Below are 13,232 nucleotides of genomic sequence, written 5' to 3' on the forward strand. Positions count from 1 at the left end.
TTTGTACATAAAGTGAGGCTGCAGCAAAAGGTGCCATTGCATTACATTGCTTCTTAGAAAGAAAGCAGGAGGATAATGCTTTATCTCTGGCTACAGCAGCCAAGTGGCTATAATGAAGTAAAAACATGAAACACAGAGGAAAACAATGAATAGCGGAAAAGTCAAAGTTAGGCCTGCAGCAGAAGAGAGGCTACAAAGGTATCTTCAAAGGGTTTTCTGGGGGAAAAAAAAAAGGAGCAGAAAACATACATATTAATGAACCAGAAACAATATTGAAAAACAACTTATTATCCTTACTCAGATCAAAAGAGCGTGAAGATTAACACCTCAGATATCAAACTTCTGCAACAGGCGAGTGGGGTTAACAACAGGTCTGCTTCCCCCATCTTCCTTTGTTTTTGTGACTGACTAGGACCAGGCAAAGAGGGGGCGGGTTCATTGTGAGGAGTTATAGAAGTGGGCCTACAAGCCCAGGAGCTACACAGTGAAAGTTTTTTTAAGAAAATAATTTTTTAAAAAGTATTAAAACTAAGCAAAGACTCAGTAAAACCTGGATGAGCATGGGAAGTGAAGATGAAAATGGCATGGGCTACGATGCAAAGACAAGATTTACTGTCTCTCCTTGCTTGAGGGGAGTGCCGGAGCACTCAGGGAAAGATGCGGCATTATTTGCACACTCCTCACTGAACTGCCGAAAGGCTTCCCAGTGGCTGTCAATCTCCTCTCCCCTCCTCCCACTGCAGAACCCTCTTCTCCTACAAGCCCGTGAGGCTCCCCAGCTTTCCAAGAGAAAGAGTGTCCTACAGTGCTCATCCCTGGAAAGGCATTTTCATCTGAAAATCAGAGACATTCTCTGCTGGGAATTGTATCCACTTGCAATGGGAATGGCTCAATGATCTGACAAGTCTTTTCCATATTTAATTTCTTTGATAGGCAAAATAGAAATCTGATCAAATCAGATTTTCTCTTAATAATTTTCCACAGCACAAACTGTTATGTAAGGACATGAAACCATATATGCATGGTGAGGGCATTTACGATAATTAAATGAAAGCTACTGCAGAAGTGGTTACAGTGAAGGAAAGGTACCTCTAATGATGACAATGGGGAGAGACACATTCATTCTCTGCCAGAGACTTCATAACAAAAATCCCTCTTTCTACACACCTATCTTCTATTAGAGGCTCACATTTGCTAGGTGCATTGAATTTCAGACCTGCTTCTTTCTGTTTTTTGCACTCATGTTCATAAATGCACTGATGATGAAAAAGGGTCAATATACAAAGTTAGAACCCAGCACTTTTTTCATAGCTACTTTGATGTTTCAGGAATTATGCAATCCAAAAAAAGAACACAAAAAGACCTTGGTTTTGCTACAAATGTGACTGAACTTTCCTGAGATCAATGGAAGTTTTGCTGCTGATTGCAAAGGATTTTTACTTAATTTCATATCCCAGATTAACTAAATAAGAGGTAACTACGTTGTTTTTACTACAGCCATTTTCATCATCCTAGCCATTTTAAAAACGATCCAGTCTTTTCCCAGCTGTGATAGAAAAAGAGTCACTGGACACAAGGTAGAACATAGTAAATTCCAGTCAGATTTAAAGAAAATTTTTTTCAAGATGAAAGTGATTAGCCACTGGAACAACTGACCAGAGAGGCTGTGGAATTTCCATCTTCTGAGATATTCAAAACTCGGTTGGGCACACCCCTGAGAAACCTGTTCTAAACAGAGGTGCTCTGAGCAGGACATCGGACTAGATGGGCTCTGGAGGTCCCGTCCAATCTAAACTGTTCTGTGACTCTGTGTACGGGAAACACAGTGACTTACTACAAGACTGCACTGTGTCGATTGGATCTCTGACCCTGCTAGTCTTCAGACACCACAGAAAACAGTGCTAAATACTAAAAATAAAGCCAGAATTCATGAACATCAGAATTAGAACCATTTACAGGAAGGTGTACACTTTGGTCTAAAACACTGTTTTGCATAGTAAAAATGCTGTTGCTAAAAGGCTGATCTTTTAACCAGCCCCTCATGTGTTTTACTTAAAGTTTGCACGGGTGGTTTGAAACCCACTCCAGTCTTTTCTTTCTACATAACAATAAGATCATAGAAAGCTTTGGTTTACCGTCAAGGAAGTGGGCCCAGATCTGGGTTGAGTTGTACCTTCTACAACTTCAGTAGCAGTGAAATTTCATAAACAGTAAGGTAGGACCAGACCTGTTCTAGTTCTCTTCAAACTTTCAAAGCTTCTTTCTTCTCAGACTGAGTGGGAATTTTTGCATGAAGAGACATGCAAAATACCTGACATTTCTAATGCTTCTTGGTTAGACCTGATTTGAAATATCAAAAACATTTTTCATGGTATTTTTGTACTCCTATTTCAAGTTTTCCCCCTCTTCAAATTTTATTACCTTCTCTTTCCATATATTCTCCCTTTGCCTCACTCCTAAGAAAAAGAATGTAAGAAAGAAAGATGTAGAAACTTGCATTTCTGTGTTAGTGGGAGGAATTAGCAAACCAGTTTTCAAATTTCCATTCCTGCTGCAATCAGGACTGTTCTAGTTTTATACACATAATCTGCAGATCCCATTTTCCTGTCTTTTCTATCGCAGTAAGTAGGTTTCAGATGCCTGCTGAAAGCCACTCAAACTGCTGAAGTTTTTATGGGTTAACCCATCATAAATTACTATTTATTAAATTATGATTAGTGCCAAGCAAAAAAATATAGCAACTGGTTAACAGTATGATGGAAACTAATGAATAAAAAGTTTAAGCAGATGAGTCACAACAGATCATTGTTTCCTAAAGTCTGAGACAAATCCCCTTGCGGGGTATGAAAATCTAACAATGGGTCACAGAAGATGAATGCATTAAAATGGGTGTGTATTTAACAACGTGTGATAATTTAGCAAAGGCAGCAAAATTATTTTTCTCTTAATGCAGGAGGGCTTAGTTTTCAAACGTTTAGGAAACGATCTGGTACATCATGGTCCAAGGCAGCATGTTACTCCCAGCCCATGGTACAAGGAGGCTCTTTTTATGAGTTTCAGGCTCTTTTTGTATGTAATGGAAGCTCCCACATTCACTGAATAATAGTACAAAAACGTGACCATTCTTATCTGACCCAGTATGCAGTTATTTTCTGAACTTGAACTGCTACCAAGAAAAAGTAAAATATGTTTAAAAGATAGATGGTAGGGATGAATTCTTAACATACTAAATTGAATGGAAATTCTTCCTGGACTTCAGAGCATCCATCTCTCAAGTGATGCAGCTCACAGAAAAAGCCCAGCTGCAATTCCTCTGTCTCTTTGGCTGTGGTTTCACAATGGGCCCAGAGGTTAAATGAGCCAGCCATTACTGCTCGGGTGTGAAACTCCAGAGTTCTGAAATTTCTCCTTAAAAGCTGCATTGAAACAGAAGCTTAGACCCACTAGGGAAGAACTGTTGCTATCTTGTTCTTCTGAAAAGTGGCATTACTCTCCAATGCAAGTTGTATTTCTGTATAAAATATGTTGCACCCTCCTGACATCAGTCAGGAGTCAAAGTTTTCAGCTGTCTCCTTAGGATGGATTTTCAAGAGCACCTATCCACAAATCAACAAAAAAAGTTATCAGATTTTCAACAGAGCCAGGAAAACAGGGTGAAGTTTTCTCACAAATAAGGCCACAAAAAACTGTTGGGGCAAAAGAGTTCTGTTTAAAATATGACTGCACTTTTGGCCATCAAAACTAGACAGTCTGGTGCACTAGTGCATTAAGAATATTGCTTCTTTTGTCTCTCTGATCTGTCAGCCTCCTGCCTCATTAGCAAAAATCATGGTCTGGAACTTTAAGGAAGTAAAGTTAACATTTTCCTACACATATGAAGTTCTGTGTCAGATATGTGTCGACAGTTACACATGACACGCACTTCATTCCTTCTACCACCACAAAAAGAGATTCTTCTATTCTTTGTTGTTACCCTAAGTGAGCGTTATTTTCATATTTTCTAAGACATTTGCAGTCTACAAAATGTAAAGGCCAAGTTGTGTTGCACATTTATTTCTAAAGAGAAATGCGCGTCAATTCATAACTGAATTCGGTCTAATGTATCAGTTCTCAAAATACGTTCTATTGGCTGATAGTGATCTCTGGGGATCTGTCATGTGGTGCGTGTTTTGGTGTTTTCCTTCCAGCTATTAAATATTTTACTAAAACTTAACTTTCAATTAAAAAATAGAGACACATAATTTAGATCAGAGACTGGACTAAGATTAAGACAACTTGAGATTAATTTTTGGTTCAGCAGCTGATATCTTGTATCATTGTCCTGGTTTCAGCTGGGATAGAATTAATTTTCTTCTTAGTAGCTGCTGCAGTGCTGTCTTTGGGATTTAGTGTGAGACAATGCTGATAGCACAGTGATGGTTTTGGTTGTTGCTGGGTGATGTTTGTACTAAGTCAAGGACTTTTCAGTTTCTTGGGACCTGCCAGCAAGAGGGCTGGAGGGGCACTGGGAACTGGGAGGGGACACAGCCAGGACAGGTGACCCGAACTAGCCATAGGAATATTCCATAGCATATGACGTCATGCTGAGTATATAAACTGGGGGAAGAAGAAGGAAGGGGGGGGACATTCGGCATTATGGCATTTGTCTTCCCAAGTCACTGTTACATATGATGGAGCCCAGCTTTCCTAGAGATGGCTGGACACCTGCCTGCCGGTGGGAAGTAGTGAATGAATACCTTGTTTTGCTTTGCTTGCATGTGTGGCTTTTGCTTTACCTATTAAACTGCCTTTATCTCAACCACGAGTTTTCTCACTTTTACTCTTCCAGTCTCCTCCCCCATCTCACTGTGAGGGGACTGAGTGAGCAACTGCATGGTGCTTGTCTCCAAGGCTGGGTTAAACTACTACAATCACCTAGGACAAGCCATCTCTTTTCCTAGCTTATTTTGCTCTGCTTACCTTGCTATGTTCTGCCTAGTTGAATAAAGAACCTTCAGTGAGTAAATCAGGCCTGACCAGCTCAATTGCTTTCTATGATAAAATGACTGGTTCTGCGGAAAAGAGGAGTAGATGCCATTTGTCTTGACTTTAGCAAGACTTTAAACACTGTCTCCTATAGTACAGTTGCATCCAAGTTGAAATCTCAGTCTGTATGGATGGACAACTAGCTGAGTAAAAAAAAAACAGTTGGATGTTCAGGCTCAAAGGGTTACAGTTAATGCCTCATACTCTGTCTGGGTTGCTTGACATGGGACCTGGACTGTTTAATATCTTTATGAATGACCTGTAGGAGGTGATGGGTTGCACTCCTGTAAAGTTTGCAGATGGGATCAGTCTGGGGGGACCACTCAATATACTTGAGGGCATGGGCTGCCATCGACCTAGACAGGTCGGAGGAAGGGATCAACAGAAACTCCATGAAATTCAGCAGAGCCAGATGCAGAACCCTGCCATTGAAATGAAAAAAACCCTCAATGACACTGACAAAGTAGCACAAGTTCAGCAGACAGCCACCACAATGGTCAGGCGCTGGAGACCTGCCCTGTAGGGAGAGGCTGAGGGAACTGGGCTGGTCAGCCTGGAGAGGAGACAGCTTTAGGGTTCCTAACAGCAGTACTGCCTGTACCTGTAGGGAGGTGGTTGGAAAGACAGAGCCAGGGTCTTCAGTGGTGCACGCTGGGAGCATTAGAGACAACATACTTGAGTTGAAGGAGAGGTTAAGATTGGATATAAGGAAAAACTTCTTCCCCGTGGAGCAGCACCCATTGGGACAGCTCAAGAGGCTGTGCAGTCTCCATCTTCAAGGGCTTTCAAAATCCAACTGGATAGAGCTCTGAGCATCCTGGGCTGAGCTCAGAGCTGACCCTACTTTGAGCAGGAGGTTGGACTAGAGACCCTCAGAGGTCACTTCCAAACTGAATTACTCTGTGATAGCACAAGGTCCAGTAAGCACCAAATTAGATCATTATTCAAGGACCAGTGTGCACTGCCGGTGCACTCTTGCCCTCTCTAGAGCTCCTGTGTTCCTGCCTGTGACTCCAGGAAAGAAATACTGGTGTACATCTCAGGCTATGCTGGATTGAAAGTGCAGATTCCAGGCACCTACAAACTAAATCTCATTCAGCTCATTTGATTGCACATACATTGAATATGTGAGCAGGTAACAACCAGTAGGTACAACACACCTGAGGACTCACCCTCCCCTGGACAGAGTTGAGAGAGACCTTGATCTGATATGTATGCCTGTGCCCTCACCATCTTGCTACAGGATATTTAGGGAAGGGGCTCTAAATCCTTCTCGAGAGAGCTGTTCCATGTTATTATGAAGCTGAAGTACTACAAGGTGTTTAAATAACCACTGTAGCAAAAACCAAGAGAGTGCTATGGAGAAAAAGGCTTTTTTAGCCTGGTGGCTGAAGCAGCTGCGTTGAACATCCTGCTCCACGCAATCGCACTCACAGAGCATGGAGCACACCTGCTTCTGCAAAAGCTGGTAGCCAAGTGAAACAGGAGTGCTCGCAGGATGTGGGGGTTCACATCAAGTGTGGAAGGAAACTTGCCTTCTGCCTACCATGGTGTGGGTACAATGATACCTGGGGAAGAGCCTTTTGCCCCTGCAAAAGCCTGTGCTTTCTGTCCCTGTGCTAAGGTCACATACTGAACCAGTGGGTCACTTTTCAAATGATAGTCATGTCGATATCTAACATTCCCCATACCAGCTGCTAGGTAAAAAGCACTGCCACCTCTGAAAACCTGGCAAATCCCAGCCCTTTATTTCCTTTACTTTTCCTTCTCATGCTTCAAAATGAACATTTTTGTTTTGGATGAAATCGAATGTATGTTTGCATTTTACACTAAATAAATGTTTTCAGATTTCCATTTTGGCAAGAAAAACAAAAAACGAAGTTCCATTTGGTTTGACTCTAACTTATTTTTTCTCCCTCTTTTTTAGGTTCAGCACTCTAACTGAAAAAACCCAATTATTCTCACAGCCTTAGTCACACGTTTTCCAGGCAGTGCTTGAAATGTTTCCTTTCAAATCTTTGCAAGCATTTTATAGGTTGTCATTTTGCTGCTGCTTCAAGAACAAGAGCCTGCAATTCTTCCAAGTGAACAGCTTCAATGACTTTCCTGACTGATGCAAATGTGTTACACTGTTGACAAATACTAACCATGAGAGTTGACTTGGCTATTGCTGTTTGCTGTAACTGGTATTTCCCCTGAAAATTTTCCTCCCACCCATCAAATGGAGCATTCTGTTTTACCAAATTAGTTTTCAATAATTTTTTTTGGTATGTCTTATCTTTTATCTAGACAAATAAGAACTAATGAGTTTTCAAGAACCATAATTTGCCACTGAAATGGCTGTAAATGATTCCCTGATGAGAGTCCAGATACTGAATGCATATGGAGGCCAGAATATCTCCTACCATTAAAACTAATCCTTTTAGTCCACACTGAAACATATGGACAGGGTAAATGAACATTTCAGCTATATCTCTACATACCTATAGCTATATGCAGCTTGGTTTGAGAAGAAGCAGGGAATGCAGTCAATGCCCTGAGCCTGTCAATGTTTAAGAGGCATTTGGACAATGCCCTTAATATGCCTTAAGTTGGTCAGCCCTGAAATTAGTCAGGCAGTTGAACTAGATGATCGTTGTAGGTCCCTTCTAACTGAAATAGTCTATTTATTTATATAAGTGTTGCCAATACCTATAGCACACATACACCAATGTGGTACTTGGCCCAAGGAATTTGCAATCAAACAAATGACAAATAAAATGTCAAATGTCATTTTGACAAATCAAACATGACAAAACTTGTGAAGGTGTAGTGGATTACAAAGGCCAAAGTCTCAAGCCGTACAAAATGCAATCCTGTCCCTGGTCAAAATTCTGCTGCAGAAAATTTAAGTAAGCATCTATACTTTACTTAAGGAACCAAGTCCTGAACCAGCTCCTTAAAATAAAAGAGAATATATACACCCATTAATAGGAAGGTAACAGTAGCAATTTTGTCGGTGTGGGTTAGTCGCTACAGTTGGTGCTAAGAGGCTTCAGGAGGGGGCAAATCGGGTGTATCCTAAGTCTGATACCATCTTCAAAAGTGGTTCTCAACCTCATCAAAATTACTACAAGAGAAAAAATAAAACAAGTAAATTAATTTTTAGAACTACTAATCCACATGGATTAACAGCTATAACTCAATTTCATAGAGATGACTGGATTTTTATAACACACACACACAGACACAAAAAAGACACCAGGATATTGGGGCTCAGTTAAATATTTAAATAAGATCAAAATAAAATTAAAATAGGTTTTGTATTTTATATTTGTATTTTTAATTGACTGGAAAATGGAAAGAAGGCATTGAAATACTCTGTTAATATCTATGCTATCTCCACTGGTTATGCAAAGATTTGCTTCTGATTTTAAAGTTTCTCAGCTCAAGAAGATGTAGATTTTCTTGGCAACAGCTTCTGTGTAAAATATTCTGAGATAGAATTTTTTATCATAATTAATAATAGATGAAAATTTCTGCTTTTTTGATGTTCTAAACTCTATGCTGTTTGATTTACGATGTCTTTATAGTTGTTTTTCTAGTAATTCTATGCTTCTTTCTGTTGGTATAAGGCTGGTCGTCTCTTTTATTTCCCTAGTGGAGCTGGTACAGTACTCTTTTCTTCCTTTTCTCGCCTTCTTTTTCTGCAACTATATTTCATAAAGTTCTCCTTTCTTCCTTAATGAGACTGATCCCTATGTTCTGTAAGTTTGGTGCTGTGGATTTTTTTTTCTTTTTCTTTTTTTTACCTCTGCACAGGGCAGTAATAAAACCTTGGCGGAGGGCATTCACGCCCTTGTAGAGCTGGCTGTATTCTCTGTAATGAATGTTTTAAACTGAATGGGGACTGTAGAGGTATAATCCAGTTTGTGTGTTGAGTTTTTTGGCTTGCATTGTAATTCTTCCATTTGGTGCTGGGGTTTTAGGGAGGTGTGCCTTGCAAAACTTGCTGGATAATGCTCCATGATTGGTATTTTATAAGAAGCTGGATATAGGTGCTATCGGCTGTTATTACTGTTTCAGCAGTCCCAGCTTTTGTGACAGTAGAGGACCATATGTCATAGCCAGGATGCTGGTGATGGCTGTCAAAGGGTTTCCAGTAGAATCCCCAGTTTTCCATCATTGATAACTTTCTCACTATTACACCTGCAAAGTGTAAATTTTCCAGTAAAAAATTCATACTTCAAAGGGAAGTTTTTTGGATAAGCCTGGCCAGTTGTTGACACATGAGAATAAAAAAAAACAAAACCAAACAACAAAACAAAACCCAAATCAACCAAAAATCAAATCACCTTCTATCATGGAATCAAAAAGATTCCTTTTTGAACCAGCCATTTGTCAGGCTGCGAAACAGCCTGAAACATGTCAGGGACACCCCACGTGAAGAAAGCAGCTCCAGGGAAAACTGTCAGATACTTGATGGGGTTGGGAGTCTCCTACTTATTGCAAACCAAGCACAGGCAAGCTGTTCCTCAGCCCGCTGGGGACAGGCTGGGCAGGATGGGTATTCATAAATTTATGGAATTTTTATTTATAAAAAAAACAAACAAAAAGCCTCCAAATCAGCTCCAAACAAAAATAATACTCTCTCTGGCTCTTTTTCAGCATTATTGCAGCACAAAATTTCATAAAATTTCACCAGAGAAGCCACTGCTGCAAGTAAAAGGCAGCAGTAAGAAATCCTGTCTGTTCTCCTGCACTGTCTGCTTCCCTGCTTCAGTGCCATGCAAGTTTAAAAGGCCACTTCCATCCTTACTCTGTAATACCCTTTAAGCAGCATTGCTGCATCATGACTGTCAATTACCTCATAAACATCTGCAGCAGCAGCATTGTTTAGATAGCTGGTTCTCAGTATATATCGTTACAGAAGAATAAGCTTTGCCTCTTATATCATCCAGCTTCTGCGGTTTGGGGTTTTTTTTTCAGTAAGATCTATATATTTGCCTATACTGCAACATGCCATATGGGTGTACTCATGGTAGTGTGGCTTTTTCTACTGACTAGATTTTTATTTGTAACACTGCACTTTCCATAAAAGTTTTTGGCAAAGGCAATGGAGAATCATAGTTTAAATATAATAATATTAATTTACCATCCTTTCTTCCCTGTTCTTTATTCTCTTGGAGTCATAACTTCACAAACAGCCTCTGGTGCGTAGATACAAATTTCTTCTTCAATAACCCCAGGAGATAACATTCTGACATTCCTTAGTAAACTGGGCCTTGTAAAAACTATGCCTGGGTGGTCCATGATTATCTTTCTAGAACCAGGCTTTTCTCAGTCAGTGTTGTTTTTTCTTTAATAAAATTATGCTCACTGAGAAAAATGTGTCCTTCAATGCGATTTTCAATGCTGGTTAGGAAATAATAGTTAGACTTAACTATAGTACTCACTCTCATTTTTAAACTATCATCATTACTATCTTATAAGTGCAAATCTGACAAATCTTAGTACTGCATTAATACTTTGTATTTATGCAATATCCCTCATCCTGAGGGATTCTTTCATGTTATTTGGAGCCTGACCAGGCGCAGACTCATATCCAAGTCCATATACGCACTTCCTGAGTGGGTTTCTGTACATACATTTGCATTTTGCAACAAGTTCTGGATGGAATAAGAAGAAAGACAGAAAGATGAGGAAATCTATTAAATGCATGTGGCAATCCGAAACATCAGTGACTATGTAGAGGCACATGCTGCTTAATAACAGAGTTAACTGTATTACAGGCACCATGGTCTGCAGCTACATCTGAATGGGACTGATGCTGGTATGCAACCACACCTTCATAGCAAGGACCACACAAAACCTACCTAATCAAGGCAATTAAATACTCCAGGCAGGGATTTGGCTTCACCCTTTGTGGCAGGGAAAATACACACATATGCATCATATAAAATTACTTTGAATGTGGTGAGAGAAAATTAATTTTGCATCTGACCAGAGCCTCTGGTGTTACAATAGCCAAATATTTCTACCAGCGATGTATTTGGCAAAGCCTGATTCAAGTAGACAGGAAAAGACAATTTAAAAATAGACACTAAATATTCTCTACTCTCACAGACCTGGTTCACTAATGACAGAAACTTTCCCTACTTTTTCTTTTTCAGACCTCATCAAAGGTCTGAGGACAAAACTGTGCCTTAGTCTTCTTTATGCAGTTATGCTCAGCTTGCTGGAGGACATGAACAGTACCAAGGTATAAAAATGGCTTTGCTTACCAAGGTAGAAAAGACTACAGACAAAGTAGACCATATTGTGAGCAAACCCAAAGATGCCCCCTAATTGCATGGTGTAATAGTAATGGCAACAACAATAATAATGAACAATCACATTTATAAAAATAAGAGAATAAGCATCAAAAATCATGTACATCCTTATACTAAAAAATAGGAGAAATTATTAACTGTATGAAATTATTGACTACTGCAGTCAATCACAAATTATAGACACCATGTGAAAGAAAATAATTCTTTCTCAATAGATCCAGCAATGCAACACAATAGCTTTCTAACACTAACTGTAAGAGTCTGAGTAAGTGGTGTACAAGAAGTGTACAGACCTGTGGTTGCCCCAGTGGTATTTTAAAACTGAAAGGTGTATATAATACAGGCAAGTGCTTGAGGCATTACAAAGGCTGAGAAGTGGCTTACCAGTCCAGAACACTCGAGAGCCACTGGCTTAGGAGAAGAACAGGAGAAATACCTTGCAGTTGAAGCTACAGAAACACATGCAGAATAATACTTCCTATGACAGATTCTGGTTAAGTTGGTAGGATGTCCAAGCACCCCATGATTTTTAATAACCATAAAAAAACAGAAGTCCATTTTATGTTTTACTTGGAAATGTACCTTCTTGGCAGTTGCAGATCCTTTGATATAATTTGATCAGCAAAACATTTGCTTATTGTTGATTCAGAAGGCAGGCCAAAGATTCACTTGGCAGTTCTCTACCTCCATTATCCAACTTCAAGGTTCACTCAAAATCACTCTGTTTACGAGCTCAGATGAGATAACCACCTACAACTGTATGACAGATGCCAGAAGTCCAGAGGTGCTCACTTAGTCATAAATGTTTTGGACATAATTTTTAATCAGAGTTAGTAATATTCAGAGCATAATTCTATCAACAGTTTATGGATAAAACCTGCAGAATTTATCAATAAATGTGAAAGTTCCATTTGTTCTATTACTTCAACTGGGACCATTTTTCTATGAAATAGATTTCTTTTATGTGTCCATTAATGTAAGATTGGAAGGGACCTCTTAAGTCATCAAGGCCAGACAGCCATCCAACTATCATAAGCAATCACATCACATCATCTCTTAGAGATCGAACTGTGTTTTACAAGCAGTTCCATTTTTATTCGTACCATATCTCTGGAGATGCTGTTCAAAACCTCAGTAATTTAATGTTTGAGGACTTTCCTTTGTCTTCTAGCTTCCTGCAGTTTTTGTGACTGATTAAATGCATTTAATCTTTTATTTTGATACTGAGTTTAACTACCTCTTCTCTCTCCCTAGCACATGCCTTCCTGATATGTTCACAGATACTCCTTTGCTAAATTAAAAAAGCCAGGTTGGTTTTAGTATCCTCTCAAAATAGTTTCTCTGCTTCTCTCCTGGTGGCCCTTCTCTAAGCCCTCTGCTTTGAGTTCCTCTTTCTTGAATGTAGTTCACCTCATCTGTACACAACCTTTCAGGTGAGGTCTCATACACTGCAGTCACATTAATACATCCTTATCTCCTTTGGGTTACTTGGGAAGATCCCGCTTGCTTATTCTCCTTGCTGCCCATATTGCACTGGGATTACAGCCCTGCTCAGCCTCTTGAGGTTGGTTTGCTGGAATCTGAAGGTACAAGTAGACACTGTTTCCTGGGGCTTAGCGAGCTATGAGAAAATTTGATTGACTGCCATTCATCTTTGTACTCTCCTGTCAAGTTACAGTGACCCACAACAAAGGCCTCCCAAGAAAGAGCATTAAAAATACTCCTCCTGCCTTGGTGGTGGTTTCTCTTGAGTTTAAAAACAAGCTGTACAATAACAGATAGGTGATGTTTCATGATGACTTCATTGGTTAAATATTTTGATGCTGGAAGTACAGAAACGGTAGAAACACCGCACAACAAAAATATGCAGTCCAAATAGCATCTACAAAGTTCTCC

This window comes from Falco rusticolus, chromosome 5 (assembly GCF_015220075.1).
Source record: "Falco rusticolus isolate bFalRus1 chromosome 5, bFalRus1.pri, whole genome shotgun sequence".
Lineage (NCBI taxonomy): Eukaryota > Metazoa > Chordata > Aves > Falconiformes > Falconidae > Falco > Falco rusticolus.